The 15,826-nt window shown below is 45.4% G+C and overlaps 1 protein-coding gene across 3 annotated transcripts in view; it reads right to left on the bottom strand.

Annotated features, from left to right (window-relative positions):
• Positions 1 to 15,826, bottom strand: part of ccser2a (coiled-coil serine-rich protein 2a) — a 616,376-nt gene extending 600,550 nt beyond the window's left edge. For all 3 annotated transcript variants that reach the window (XM_072583583.1, XM_072583585.1, XM_072583586.1), the window contains exon 1: positions 15,686 to 15,826. The gene's annotated coding sequence lies outside the window, so the exon portion shown is untranslated. The remainder of the gene's footprint in view (positions 1 to 15,685) is intronic.

Below are 15,826 nucleotides of genomic sequence, written 5' to 3'. Positions count from 1 at the left end.
ATCACTGAAATACAGAAGTGTATGAACTTTAATGGATTTACAATCTATTTTAATCTTTTCAGTCAAAATACATCTCACTCTTCTAATCTTCTCTGTTTTGATATACAAGAGCATAAAAACAAATAAAAACAATCCAACAATATCCTCACAGAAAAAGACAGACCAATTTTAATTTATGCTCATGAGATTCCAGTCTATAAATTCATTTGTGAATGGGGAAATCAGATGCTGTTAGAAATTTATAAGAATATCACACTCTACCAGAATCAGTGATCCACTTAAACTTACAAAATCGTAAAAGGCTAATGGAGTCTCATGGTGCAGAGACTTGGTTCGATCCCATCCAGAGTACTACATTCAGCTTTGGATATGAAAACTTAAGAAAATACAGAAGGGATTACAGCACAAATTTGTGAAAATTATGCCAGGGATCTAAGGGCAAAATGATGAGGCAAAGTCTCTCAAACTTCCAATGAATGCTCTGATTAAAAGGTGGAGGGCTTTTTGAAGCATTTACAAAAAAAAGAGGAATGATTTTCTTTCCAGTTCTTTCAATGGGATGTGCGAGTCACTGGCAAGACCAGCCTTTGTTGCCCGTTTGCAATTGCAATTGAACTGATTGGATTGCCAGCCCATTTCAGAGGGCAATTCAGAGCCAACCACTTTGCTGTTTGAATCCTAAACTGGGAAAGGATGGGCGATTTCCTCTTCTCAACATCATAACTGAATCAGATTTTTACAACAATCGATGATAGATTAATTACCAAAGCATTAGCCTGAACCTCTGGATTACTAGCCCAGTGGCAATACCACAATAGCACTTGAGGTTTGAACCCATACTTTCAGATTCAGCAGACAAGTGTAAAGCTGACGAGATGGGAAATGCAAACTTTCACTTCCCAGAACTAAAGGAGGACTAACAAAACTCAGCAAATAGTGAGAATTTTGATAAAAATGGAACAATTGTAAATTCTTAGCACTACACACATTGCGTACAGCGTGCTAATAGCTCTCATCTCTCCTTCATCCCAGAGCAAGGATTATATCATAAAATCACACAAGTATCCATTTTAGCTCCTAATCTGCAAACAGAGTCAGAGATGTACAGCACGGAAACAGACCCTTTGGTCCAACCCTTCCATGCCGACCAGATATCACTACCCAATCTAGTCCCACCTGCCAGCACCTGGCCCATATCCCTACAAACCCTTCCTATTCATATACCCATCCAGATGCCTTTTAAATTTTGTAATTTTCAAGCCTCTACCACTTCCTCTGGCAGCTCATTCAATACACGCACCACCCTCTGTGAAAAAGGTGCCCTTTAGGTCTCTTTTATATCTTTCCCCCCTCACCCTAAACCTATGTCCTCTAGTTCTGGATCCCCACCTCATGATTTTATAAACCTCTATAAGGTCATCCCTCAGCCTTCAACGCTCCAGGGAAAACGGCCCAAGCCTATTCAACCTCTTTCTATAGCTCAAATCCTCCAACCCTGGCAACATCCTTGTAAATCTCTTCTGAACCCTTTTAAGTTTCACAACACCTTTCCGATAGGAAGGAGACCAGAATTGCACGCAATATTCCAACAGTGGCCTAACCAATGTCCTGTACAGCCGCAACATGACCTCTCAACTCCTGTATTCAATACTCTGACCAATAAAGGAAAGCATACCAACGCCTTCTTCACTAACCTATCTACCAGCAACTCAATTTTCAAGGAGCTATGAAACTGCACTCCAAGGTCTCTTTGTTCAGCAACGCTCCATAGGACCTTACCATTAAGTGTATAAGTCCTGCTAAGATTTGCTTTCCCAAAATGCAGCACCTCGCATTTATCTGAATTAAACTCCATCTGCCACTTCTCAGCCCACTGGACCATCTGGTCAAGATCCTGTTGTAATCCAAGGTATCCGCCTTTGCTGTCCACTACACCTCCAATTTTGGTGTCATCTGCAAACTTACTAACTATACCTCTTATACTCACATCCAAATCATTTATGTAAAAGTAGGCGACCCAGCACCAATCCTTGTGGCACTCTCCTGGTCACAGGCCTCCAGTCTGAAAAACAACCCTCCACTACCACCCTCTGTCTTCTACCTTTGAGCCACTTCTGTATCCAAATGGCTAGTTCTCCCTGTATTCCGTGAGACCTAACCTTGCTAATCAGTCTCCCATTGGGAACCTTGTCAAACGCCTTACTGAAGTCCATATATAGCACATCTACTGCTCTGCCCTCATCAATCCTCTTTGTTACTTCTTCAAAAAACTCAATCAAGTTTGCGAGACATGATTTCCCACGCACAAAGCCATGTTGACTATCCCTAATCAGTCCTTGCCTTTCCAAATACATGTACATCCTGTCCCTCAGGATTCCCTCCAACAACTTGCCCACCACCGACATCAGGCTCACTGTTCTATAGTTCCCTGGCTTGTCCTTACCACCATTCTTGAACAGTGGCACCACTTTAGTCAACCTCCAGTCTTCCAGCACCTCACCTGTGACTATCGATGATACAAATATCTCTTCAAGAGGCCCAGCAATCACTTCCCTACTTCCCACAGAGTTTTAAGGTACATCTGATCAGGTCCCGGGGATTTATTCACTTTTATGTGTTTCAAGACATCTAGCACCTCCTCCTCTGTAATATGGAGTTTTTTTCATCATAACAAGATTGTAAGGTTCCACAGATGAGTCTTTAATATTTTGCCTCCGTGTTTTAGACTCAATCCAACTCCATTCACCTTACAAATGTCAAATGAAACAGCTTCCAGTATGGCTTTTTCAAATTAAACTTTTCCATTTAAAATCCTAGGTTTCACAGATAGTGCAAAAAAGGTCTGCTTGGTTTCACACATTAACAAGGTATGCATGAAGCAAAGGTGCAAAGGACGTTAATCCTTTCATGTGCATTGTATAATGTCACAAGGCACTTTGTAGGAACATTCAGCCAAATCACATCATGCAATACAAGGGCAGGTAATCAAAAGCTTTATCAAGGTAGATTTTAATGACAGTTACAATGGTTCAAAGAGAGGTAGGGAGACAAAGAGCTTTTGGGAGGGAATTCCAGAGTAAGTAGAATAAAGAATGCTCAAGTGAAAAGAATTTTGAGTGCAGGGATCGCAAATACTGGTCAGTGTCGAGCAAGTTACAGAATCGTGGAGAAATTTGAAAAGAAGGATGTGGGGTTTAAATCATGATATTTTAAAATTTGATTTCCAAATTCCTTTGCACAGAATGAGCCAGCAGCTTAGTAAAGAAAACACTAATAGAACCTGTGAAGATGCAGAAAGACAAAACATAGCTAAAGGTCTGGTTCACAAAAAAAAACTTAAAAGTTACCACCAGTCCACATTTGAACACGATCTAATTTGAAAGAGAATTGGGATTAAATAGCCAGTTTTCTGACAGCTTCCACACCAGCTCAGTGTAGAAACCACCATATTGCCCAAACAAATAATCTGTCAACAAGCGAAAAGTCAATCATAAACCACGTAGCTGGCTCCTTCGTGACACGTTCCGACATGTTTGTGAATCCACGCTCCACTTATTCATTCTGCTGCATGTCTGTGAAGTTATGTGACACATGTTTTAGCACATAAATGGAAAAACTTGGTATTTCAGAGTATTCAAGATCTTGCTCAGCATTATCCGTCATCAACATGACCAACAGCAGATTAATTGGTCATTTGTTGAGATGCCTCCACGTCCAAACGCACTTCCTTATCTGCTCAGACATTAGCTGAACTGCAAAATCATTCCTGGTTAAATGCTTTGTGATTCGAGGATGTAAAAGATTCTAAATAAATACCAGTGCTTTTTCTCAGGCACTTATGAAGACAAACGCAAGAATGTCAAACTTCAAACCAACAGCACTTGTGTGCGTTTGATATGCGGCATTTGTGTTTGTCCCGGTGAGTGCAAATGAAAAGCTTCAGGATCAGGTCTCCCTTTTCGGCAAGATACAAGGCTGTGCTGCCAAGCAACTAGTTATGTTGCATTTTCTTTCTTTAATTTTTAGCTGTTCTTAGTCTTAATGTCCAATGGTTGCAGATTGATCCAAGAACGATACAGGTTCCTGGGTTCCGATATTTCCAATTCCCCCTCGAGCTATGTAGAGCGGCTCCCGTGTCATTATAATCGGATTTCACTGCATCTGGGAAAAGATTGGTACAAACTTTGGCTCACCCACTTGAGCTGCCGCTCATGAAATGTACATAATGGTATACCATCTCTAGATGGTATAAAATGTGTCAACATCGTAGGCATCTGAGAAGATGTGAACATTCTTTGCATTAGGAGTATTAAGTTTCAAATTGAAGTCAATATCAATGCTTGGCATTAAGCTGCTTACCTTAGTTATTGTAGAATGTGGAAGAAGGCCATTCAGCCCATCAAGCCCACACCAACCCTCCAAAGAGCATCCCACCCAGACCCACCCTCCAATCCCCGTAACCCTGCATTTCCTGTGACTAATCTACCTAACACACCAGTGAATACTGTGGGCAATTTAGCATGAGCTGAAAATGTGTTGCTGGAAAAGCGCAGCAGGTCAGGCAGCATCCAAGGAGCAGGAGAATCGACGTTTTGGGCATGAGCCCTTTTTCAGGAATCCTGAAGAATTCCTGAAGAAGGGCTGATGCCTGAAACGTCGATTCTCCTGTTCCTTGGATGCTGCCTGACCTGCTGCGCTTTTCCAGCAACACATTTTCAGCTCTGATCTGCAGTCCTCACTTTCTCCTCGGCAATTTAGCATGGCCAATCCACCTAACCTGCACATTTTTGGACAGTTGGGAGAAAATCAATGCACCTGGAGGAAACCTATGCAGACACAACAGGAATGTGCAAACTCCACACAGATAGTCACTGGGGGTGGGATCAAACCTGGGTCCCTGGTGCTGTGAGGCAGCAGTGTTAACCACTGAGCCACCCACAACATGTTCTAGTTCTCAGTATTTAGGAATGCTAATAGGAACTTCTGCACTCAATATCAGTACAATGCAGATTGCTAAAACTTGTGAACTACATTCAAAACGTTACTGCTTCTGGGGATAACTCCAGCTTACATTGAATCAAGAAACAGATGAAATAAAAACAATGTGCAAGAGAAAATCAGCAAGTCTGGCAACATTTGTGGACATGATATGGAGGCACCGATCTTGGACTGGACTGGTACTAGCTTCCAAATAATCTTGGACTATAACCTGGTGTTGTGTGACTTTTAACATTTGTGGGGAAGTGTCACATTGGACTCAAAACACTAACTAGTGCTCCTCCCCCAATGGATGCTGCCAGACCTGCTGACTTGCTTCAGCACTGTGTTATCACAATTAAATGTGTTCTTAAGAAAAAAAACAGATTTACCACAATCTCATAAGATCCTTAATAAAGGATGCTGAAGATTGCTGAACAAAGATCGGTGACGTTATTCATCTAAAGTGCTACTTGGGCAGACGTGCATTGTAGCTCTAACACTAATCACTGTACAGAACTGACGCGCAAAACTGAACAATTCTCAAACAAACAATCCCAAACAAAAGTGGCAAATTTAGTCACATGTAGCAGCTTATTTCAGGCCCTGGTTATGCCAGGAGCTTACACCCAGGAAGAGAATTAAAACAACACTGTTCCCACCTGAGTATTGGGCAACATCAATGATTACTGGCAAAGACTTTCAAATGAGATTTCTAAGATGCACAAAAGAAATTCTCATAACTATCATGGTTCAGCCAAGAGCTAGATTTGAAAAACTGGTGTATTTTGGACTGTTTCACTTTGGCAGGAGAGATTGTAAAATCATTGTCGGTGAAGTCAATACTCCTAGCAATGTAAAAACAGATCCTTGAAATCAAACAAACACTGAATATACTGGAGAAACCCAGCAGGCCTGGAAGCATCTGTAGATAGCGTAACGGCGTTAACATTTTGAGTCCGGTATTATTCTTTATCAGGACCCAAGAGGCCTGGGAATATGCAGCTTTTAAAGTTTATGTAACATCATCCAGCATTACAGTGCACAGGCACAGTTACCACAGAAATGTGATGATCAAACAAGGAGCACAAGACAAAGTGTATTTTCCACTTACCATGGAGTTAGAATTTTACAGTATAGGATGAGGCCATTTGACCCATCATGTCAGTTCCAGCTCCAGAAAAACCAACCAGCTCATCCCATTCTCCAGCGCTATCTCAATAGTCCTCTAAATTCACTAAAATATATATCCAGGTGTCATTTGAAGCCTTCTATGGAACCTGGCTCCACCCTCTCCCAGGCAGCACATTCCAAATCCTGTCAACTCTGAGTAAAGAGGTCTCTCTATATCTCAGTCCTAGCTCTCTTGTGGAATTGATATGGAGGTGCTGGTGTTGGACTGGGTGATACCAGCTTCCAAATAAACCTGTTGGACTATAAACTGGAGTAGTGTGACTTTTAACATTTGTGGAGAAGTGTCACATTGAACTCAAAACACTAAGTCGTGCTCCTCTCCCAATTTCTGAAATGGTGACCCCTACTTACAGATACACCAACTCATGGCAACAGAATATCCTTCTTTACCTTGTCAAAATTGTTCACAATTTTGAATATCTCAATAAAGTCACCTCTTAATCTTTTCTGCTCCAAGAGAATAAGTCTAATTTCTCTCATCTTTTCTTATGTCCAAAATCCCTCATTTTGGGGATCATTTTAGAAAATTTCCTTTGAATTCTCTCCAGGGCTTTAACGTATTTCCCTCAATAAGGTGCCCAGACTGAACACAGTATTCCAAATGTGGTTTAATCAATGATTTGTAGAAGGGCAGTATCACCTCCTCACGTTTATACTCCACACTTCTATTTATAAACTCAAGGATACAATAGCTGCCTTAACAACTGTTTCATCTTGCCTGGCCACCTTCAGAAAATCATGTACATAATCCCCGAGGTCCCTCTGTTCCTGTACTCCCCACAAAGTTATACATCGAGCCTGTATTTTCTCTCCACGTTTCTTGTCTTAAAATGCATCAGCTCACATTTCTCTGCATTGAAACCCATCTTCCAGCTTTCTGCCCATTTGGCCAACTTGTCAATGTCTTTCTGAACTCGCTCAGCATCATCCGAACAATTCACCAGTTCTCCCTGGCTTAGTATCATCTGAAAATTTAGATATTTTGCTCTCAACACATCTCCAAATCATTTATATAAATCAGAAAAAGCAAGGTCCCAACACCAATTCACGGGGAGCATCACTTTCAACTTGTCTCTAATCTAAGTAATGCCCATCTATACCTACCCTCAGTTTCCTATCTTTTAGCCAACTTCTAATCCAGACTGCCAAGGACTTATCAATCCAAAATTTTTCTAATTTGCTAATCAACCTGGCAGGTGGTACCGTATCCAATGGTTTCTGAAAGTTTGAATGTACAACATCCAGAGTACTACCCGCATCCATTGCCTGTGTCACCTCAACAAAGATCTCAACTGAATTTGTCAGACATGACCTGGTCTTGACAAAGCCATTGACTGTCTAAATGTATATAAATGTATATGTAAATAAAAAAAATATTAACCTATATCATAGCTTCCATCAGTTTTCCCACTATTGATGTCAAGCTAACAGGTCTTTCGTTTCCTGGGTTATCGCTTGGCCCTTTGTGACACATTTGCAATCTCTTTATCCTTCTTTCTTCAAGAGAACGTATGTACTTGCTTATGTAAAGAGGCTAAAGCTATACACAGTACACCATGCCTGGCATCACCAACGTTTACAACTGCAATAAGATTTCTTTACACTCAATCTCCACTTCTTTGTAATAAAGATAAACATGTTGCTTGGCTTCCAAATTGCTTTTTAAATTTGCCCGTTAACTTACTTCGCAATGGACTTTGGACTATCCACCAGTTTTTGCATGGTTTGAATACCTACTCTCTCATTGCGCAATATTTCAACAAGGAAATGTTGGTTGTCCAGAACCTTAATTATGCCAGTGATGCAACAATTCTATTTCAGCGACTTTCAGTCATCATCATAGATATCGTATTTATTTATGGAGTACTGGAGTATGTCTTAATATTTATGTATTTAAAAATGCAGGTGTTATTTATTTGTTGTTTGACAAACATAACCAGTTGAAAGATTAAACATCAGTAATTGTGAAATAATTGTCAAACCACCAGTTGAGAAATGGAAGATCACTAAACGTTAGTGTTGCTTTTTAAAAAATTGTATTTTCCCATCCTGTGCTACAGTGCTAACTCTTTAGGAAGTATTGTTAATCATACAATTCTGATACCAGGCCCCAAATGGACATTATTCATCTTGTATATCTGTGATCTATTCAATTGTGAACAGATTTTTTGAACAGAGTGGCGAAGGGAGAGGGTGGAGAGAAGCGAGGGCTGCTGGGTAAGTCAGTTTTTCCCACTGAAAAAGGGATTACCTCGGGAGTCGGGCCTCCATTTTGAACAGAGCTGCGAGGAGAGAGGGCAGAGAGAAACAAGGGCTACCAGAAAGTTTTTAAGTGGGTGAGATCTAAACCCGAGACCCTATGCTGTAGGGTCTCCCTCCCACCCACCTCCTCTAACCTTACTAAGAGTCTGTAAACTCTAAGATTTTGTCATTTAATTCTTCTTTTCTCCTCTTCCTTGTTTAGCCCTGTGAGGGTTTTCAGATTAGTGGGGTATGGCTGATAGGGCAGTTGCATGTTCCTCCTGCAGAATGGGGCAAGTGAGAGACACGGCGCATGTCTCCAACTCCATCTGCGGGAAGTGCTCTTCTGCTCCTCGAAAACCGAGTTAGGGAGCTGGAGCTGGATGGACTGTAGATCATCTGGGAGGCTGAGAGGGAAATTGAGAGGATGTACTGGGAGTCACTCCTCAGACACAGGATAAGGACAGCTGGGTTACAGTCAGAGGGGAGGAAAGGGAACCAACAGACAGGGCGTTTCCCTCAGCAAGAGGTATATCTTTTTGGTGGTGGGGACAGCCTAACAGGGGAAAGTCATAGTTGTTAGCTCTCTGACTGAGTCTGGCACTGTGGCTCAGAAGGAAAGGGAGAAGAATAGAAAAGCGCTAGTGGTAGGGGACTCAATAGTTAGACGGATTGACAGGAGATTTTGTGGTCAGGAACATGACTCCCTGAAGGTATATTGCCTACTGGTGCCAGGGTCTGAGGTGTCGCCGATTGGGTTTACAAGATTCTGAAGGGGGAGGGCGAGTAGCCAGAAATTGTGGTACATATTGGCACCAATGATATAGCCAGGAAAAGGATTGAGCATCTGAAATGTAACTACAGAGAATTAGGTTGGAAGCTGAAGAGCAGGATGAGTAGAGTAGTGATCTCCAGTTGCTACCGGTGCAACGAGATAGCGAGGTGAAGAACAGTCAGTGAGTGCAGCTTAACATGTGGCTGCAAGGCTGGAGCAAGAGGGAGGGCTTCAGATACTTAGACCATTGGCATATCTTCTGGGGAAGGTGGGACCTGTACATGAAGGATGGGTTGCACCCAAACTGGAGAGGCACAAATGTCCTGGATGGGAGATTTGCTTGTGAGGGGGTATAGTTGTAGATGGGGCAGGATGTAGTGAATCCATCGGGAAGGTTTTTCATCTGCTAATAGTAAGGGTATGGAATGCTTTGCCTGCAACAGTAGTACATTCGCCAAGTTTAAGTGCACTTAAGTCATCGTTGGACAGACATATGGACGTACATGGAATAGTGTAGGTGGGATGGGCTTCAGATTAATATGACAGGGCGGTGCAACACCAAGGGCCAAAGGGCATATACTGCGCTGTAATGTTCTATGTTCTAACTTTCTGAGATGAATGTACAAAGACACTCAGGTGCGTCTGAATCCATATAACCAAAAGCTCATCAGTAACTTTTCTGTATGGCAGAAGCTGTATATCCATAGGTTGCTTTACATCTTCTGTAATACTAGTGTTCTCAGTACACAAGACTGGACAAACCAATGGACACTCTTGATGAATTGTAAATAATTATTCCCGAGGAACATTTGCTAAGATCTATACATCTATGAATTTGTTAACAAGATCCATGACTGAAACTTCAATCTTACAATAATATCATTACCTGAATTTTGTGTCAGTCCTAGATAAAATCTGATACTTTAAGATAGCTGCTCAGAATCAATTTATAGCAAGGGATCTTTTTCATCCATTTGCAAACTGAAATATCAGCATATTCTATATATGACCAAAATCTAGAGTGAGGCTTGAAAACACAGTCAGGGGTAAAAATGTTGTAACACAGATTTATAAAGCAATAACATTATTTAGAATTAGGAGATTTACTTCAACATTATACTGAGATGATGGTTGACTCTTCGGTGGACAAATAATCCTGTAGTACTCTGAAATTCTCTCCAAGGACCAGCCCTCACCTACGTATTGCTTTGTCCATTGATATTTCCTTCAGTATTGTCCTATGCTCAAACTTTGCAAATTTATTTTTTTACAAGTATTTTATTTTGTATAGTGCACTGGCATTGTAGGGCTGGTTAGCTTAAATGTTTAAAGTGTCATGTTTTAATAATGCTGGTTTAGTCCCCATACCAGCTAAAGTAGTTCTGAGGGCCTGCCTCCTGTACTTGAAAGACTGACCATAAGATATGTGGAGAGCAGTGAGTAACAACTGTCAGACAACCAAGGGGATGAGGGAACTACATTTAGTCCCTGGATTTGCCACCTGTTATTGTCCACTTGCCTTTATGACACCAAGCTTTCATTATAAAACACAACAAAAATTATGTTCAATGTTTTCGGATTATATTATGCAAATACTGGATACAAAACACTTCAGAAGAGGACAGAAAAGATTTCTGCTGCTCTTTTTCAAATGACCAAATAGCTTTCCCATTGCCATCACTAACATTTATCCCTCAACCAAAATCATCAAAATAGATTAACTGGTCTTTAAATTCTTCATTATTTAAAATATTCACATCTTACTGGCACTTTATCTACAAAGCAACAATGGCAAGATTCAAAAGCAATGTATTCACTGTTCAACACTTCCAAATATCTAAAGAGCTGTGGTCAGGGTTACATAAATGTACATTTGTGTTAAATTTCCTATTTTGCTGACTAGAGAAAAAAACTTCCCAAAGGTATGAATCAAAGAATAAAGTGAAATGTGGACTTATGAAAAAATTCACTGAAGGGAAGAAGATTACTGAGCTACATCACCAAGTTGTGAACTGAGGACCTCGGACAGCAAATAAGACTCATTAAGGGCTCCACCTCGGAGTCAAAGACCCTTGTGGTGAGCTGGATTCAGCAACTGGTGATATATATTAGCAAGTCTGATATATTTTTTAGAAAAATGAAGGCAATTGGCACAATATAAGCTGCTTCATGCAGGTCATATGTTCAATTAGGAAACACAAAGGCTGGAATGAAACGTACTGGATAATGTTGCTAGAAAGCAGAGTACAGGAACAGAGATTTAAGTGTTCAATACTCAATGTTCATCCTGATTCAAATGAAAACAAGCATGAGATGTTGCTGATGGAGCAGCTACTCAATTTGAGATGTTGATCAGCTGCGATCAGGAAAGTAGTAGCAATACACTTACAGAAGAAAAAGTGTGTTAATATTGCTTTTCACAATCTCAGGACATTACAAAGTGCATTACAGCCAATGAGGTATGTTTTGAAGTACAGTTAGTCACTGCTGTAACATAGGAACCACAGCAGCCAGTATGTGCACAGCAAGCTCCCACAAACAGGAACATGATAATAGTCAGACACAATGTTTTAGTAGTGTCGGGTGAGGCATAATTAGTGGCCAGGGCACCAGGGCAAACTTCCTTTATCATCTTCAAAATAGAGCCAAGAAATCTTTTACATCAACCAGAGTGTATAGACCGGACCCTGGTTTAACATCCAAATCCAAAAAGGTAACACTGCAGCAGCCCCTCAATCCTGCTTTGTCCATAGAACCTTGTGCTCCAGACACTGGGTTGGTATTTGAAACCACAGCCTTCTGACACAGAGGCAAGAGTCACACTGACAGTTGAATTTTGTTGCTCCCATGTGAAGCTCCTTGCATCCACTATCTGTCCATCAATCGCTTGTAGTTCGCAGTCATCTGACTCAATTAGTGACAGTCTCAGAGGAGGCAGAGTGTCTGATATCTATTTGGATTCAATGTGGTTCCACAATGTCACATTTGGGAATGGGAGCTCAGAATCAAGTCAATGCTATGGCAAACTCAAAGCCAGTATTTCAGGAAGTACTTGGGTAATCAACTGCACACAGCTCATCCACACGGGCATATAGGTTTATGGTTCTGAATCTTCATTCACTACTCAGTTAACCATTTGACAAAGCCCCCCTACATCATCACATTTCTTAAAACAAGATATATTTAAAACACAGCATCTTACTTCTGATTGAAGAATCAATTTCTCTCATTGACGCAGACAGAGCCTTTCAGTAATAACTTCCTGTCTGACTCAGGAATACTGCCTTACTGCTCACACCCTCAATGTAATTCACATTAATGAAAGCCTTCCTATTTTCATACCTTGTACTTGCCTGGGACAACAATATGTCTAAGACAATCTATGTAAAAACCCACATCAACATATTTGTATGGCTAAAACTGACAAATTAAATTAAAACATGCAGGAGCAAAACCCTTGACCTGTACCAGATAAGAATATATTCAATCCCTCCTTGAACATAACCTCAATAAACTTGTAATCAGTTACAACAATGTTGTCAGATCAAAGTGTTAGAAATAATCACAGTCAGAAAGATTTTGCAATTTACTTCTAAACTCAATAGAAGTACCGAGTAGCTATGTCTATTACCCTATTAATGCACATCCAATTTTATGAAATACAATCTCTCCATTCAGTTTGGGAGGGGCAGGGTGGGAGCAAAGAGGATGCAGACTAATTTGTTTTTCATTTATTATATTTGCAGACAGAAGATGGTCCAACCTTAAAAACTACTGGCATGCTAACATCCTTGTAAATCAAATTATATTGATGATATTCAGTCACCTCTACTTTATCTTTCCCCCTTCTGCAACTCCATCCGTTCTCACTTTGACTATGTTCCCTCACCACTGCTCTCATCACTCACGATCAGGAATTCGGGTAAATGGAGTGTAGGATTCATCCACAATCACTGGATGTTTTGTGCTGAGTGAAATTGAGTGTCAGTTTCTGGGGAAAGGTGCTGAGAGAATGGGGGTCAGGGGTTTAAAATGAAGGGTGAGAATTAGGGAATGGATCAATGGAGAATGAGGAGGATGGGGGACAAAGAGACTAACACTGTGTCTGGGGTTTGGTCAGTGGGTGTACTGGCATGCTCATTTCAGGTGTGTCAGAATTTGGAAGGGAGGGATTTCAGGGGTTCATGGAGAGGGTGAGTTTAGGGGTCTCCTGGAGAGGACTGTGCTCTCAATGGGGGTGGTGTGGGATTCATAGGGGTGTCAAGGTGGGGCTGCTGGGGAATGGATACCAGCAAGTGGGGGATGATGGGGTGTAGGTATGAGAGGGGTTGACAGGTGGGAGTAATGGGTGACGGGGTTAATGGGTGACGGGGTTAATGGGTGACGGGGTTAATGGGTGACGGGGTTAATGGGTGACGGGGTTAATGGGTGACGGGGTTAATGGGTGACGGGTTAATGGGTGACGGGGTTAATGGGTGACGGGGTTAATGGATGACGGGGTTAATGGGTGACGATGGGGTAACAGGTAAGTGGGTGCAAGCAGGTGATGGGTGGGGGGTGATAGGGGGTGGTGGGGGCTGATGGGGGTGGGGGAGTTGATGGGGGTGGGGGGGGTTGATGGGGGGTGGGGGGGGGTTGATGGGGGGTGGGGGGGGGTTGATGGGGGGTGGGGGGGGGTTGATGGGGGGTGGGGGGGGTTGATGGGGGGTGGGGGGGTTGATGGGGGGTGGGGGGGGGTTGATGGGGGGTGGGGGGGGGTTGATGGGGGGTGGGGGGGGGGTTGATGGGGGGTGGGGGGGGGGCTTGATGGGGGGTGGGGGGGGTTGATGGGGGGTGGGGGGGGGGGTGATGGGGGGTGGGGGGGGTGATGGGGGGTGGGGGGGGTGATGGGGGGTGGGGGGGTGATGGGGGGTGGGGGGGTTGATGGGGGGTGGGGGGGTTGATGGGGGTGGGGAGGGGTTGATGGGGGTGGGGGGGGTGATGGGGTGGGGGGGTGATGGGGGTGGGGGGGGTGATGGGGGTGGGGGGGGTGATGGGGGTGGGGGGGTGATGGGGGTGGGGGGGGGGGAGGGGGTGGGGGGGGGGGAGGGGGTGGGGGGGGGGGGAGGGGGTGATGGGGGTGGAGGGGGTGATGGGGGTGGAGGGGGTGATGGGGGTGGAGGGGGTGATGGGGGTGGAGGGGGGTGATGGGGGTGGAGGGGGGTGATGGGGGTGGAGGGGGGTGATGGGGGTGGAGGGGGGTGATGGGGGTGGAGGGGGGTGATGGGGGTGGAGGGGGGTGATGGGGGTGGAGGGGGGTGATGGGGGTGGAGGGGGGTGTTGGGGGTGGAGGGGGGTGTTGGGGGTGGAGGGGGGTGATGGGGGTGGAGGGGGGTGATGGGGGTGGAGGGGGGTGATGGGGGTGGAGGGGGGTGATGGGGGTGGAGGGGGGTGATGGGGGTGGAGGGGGGTGATGGGTGATGGGTAATGGGGGTGGGGGTGGGGGTTGGTGATGAGGATGAGGATGGGGGGTGATGGGTGGGGGGTGGGGGGTGGGGGGGTGGTGGGGGTGATGGGTGATGGGTGATGGGTGATGGGTGATGGGTGATGGGTGATGGGGGGGGAGGTGGGGGGTGGGGGGTGGGGGGTGGGGGGTGATGGATGATGGGGGTGGGGGGGAAGTGGGGGGTGGGGGGCGATGGGTGATGGGGGTGGGGGGGGTAGGTGGGGGGTGGGGGGTGATGGGGGTGAGGGGGACTTGGGGGGTGATGGGTGATGGGTGATGGGGTGATGGGGGTGATGGGTGATGGGGGTGGGAGGGGGGGTGGGGGGTGATAGGTGATGGGTGATGGGGTGGGGTGGGGGGGGTGATGGGGATGGGGGTGAGGATAGGGGTTGATGGGTAATGCGGGGGGTGATGAGTGATGGGTGATGGGGGTGAGAGGGGGGGTGGGGGGTAATGGGTGATGGGTGATGGGGGTGGGAGGGGGGTGGGGGGTGATGGGTGATGGGGGTGGGGGGTGGGGGGTGATGGGTGATGGGGGGGGAGGTGGGGGGGAGGTGGGGGGGGAGGTGGGGGTGATGGGTGATGGATGATGGGAGGGGGGGGTGGGGGGTGGGGGGTGATGGGTGATGGGGGTGGGAGGGGGAGGTGGGGGGTGGGGGGTGGGGGGTGATGGGGGTGGGAGGGGGGGAGGTGGGGGTGATGGGTGATGGGTGATGGGGGTGTGAGGGGGGGGTGGGGGGTGATGGGGGGGTGATGGGTGATGGATGATGGGGGTGTGAGGGGGGGAGGTGGGGGGTGATGGGTGATGGGTGATGGGGGTGGGAGGGGGGGTGGGGGGTGATGGGTGATGGGGGTGGGAGGGGGGGGTGATGGGGGTGGGGGGGGGGTGATGGGTGATGGGGGTGTGAGGGGGGGAGGTGGGGGGTGGGGGGTGGGGGGTGATGGGGGTGGGGGGGGGGGGGTGATGGATCCTGGTGAAGGACCTGGGCCGGTCTCCCTCCCGCAGTCAATACCTGTGTCCCAGGGCTGACGGTTTCCATGGTGAACTCAGATTCCCGGTCTGTTTCGCAGTGGTTGCCGGGTGTGAGGTGCCGGATTGCCGGTATGTCCCGGGGCTGACGGGTGACCGGGCCGGTTCCCGATGAGAATCGTTG

The sequence above is a fragment of the Chiloscyllium punctatum genome, chromosome 13 (genome assembly GCF_047496795.1).
Source record: "Chiloscyllium punctatum isolate Juve2018m chromosome 13, sChiPun1.3, whole genome shotgun sequence".
Taxonomy (NCBI): domain Eukaryota; kingdom Metazoa; phylum Chordata; class Chondrichthyes; order Orectolobiformes; family Hemiscylliidae; genus Chiloscyllium; species Chiloscyllium punctatum.
Note: the sequence above shows the minus strand (reverse complement) of the source record. Positions and strands in the feature narration are given on the sequence as shown.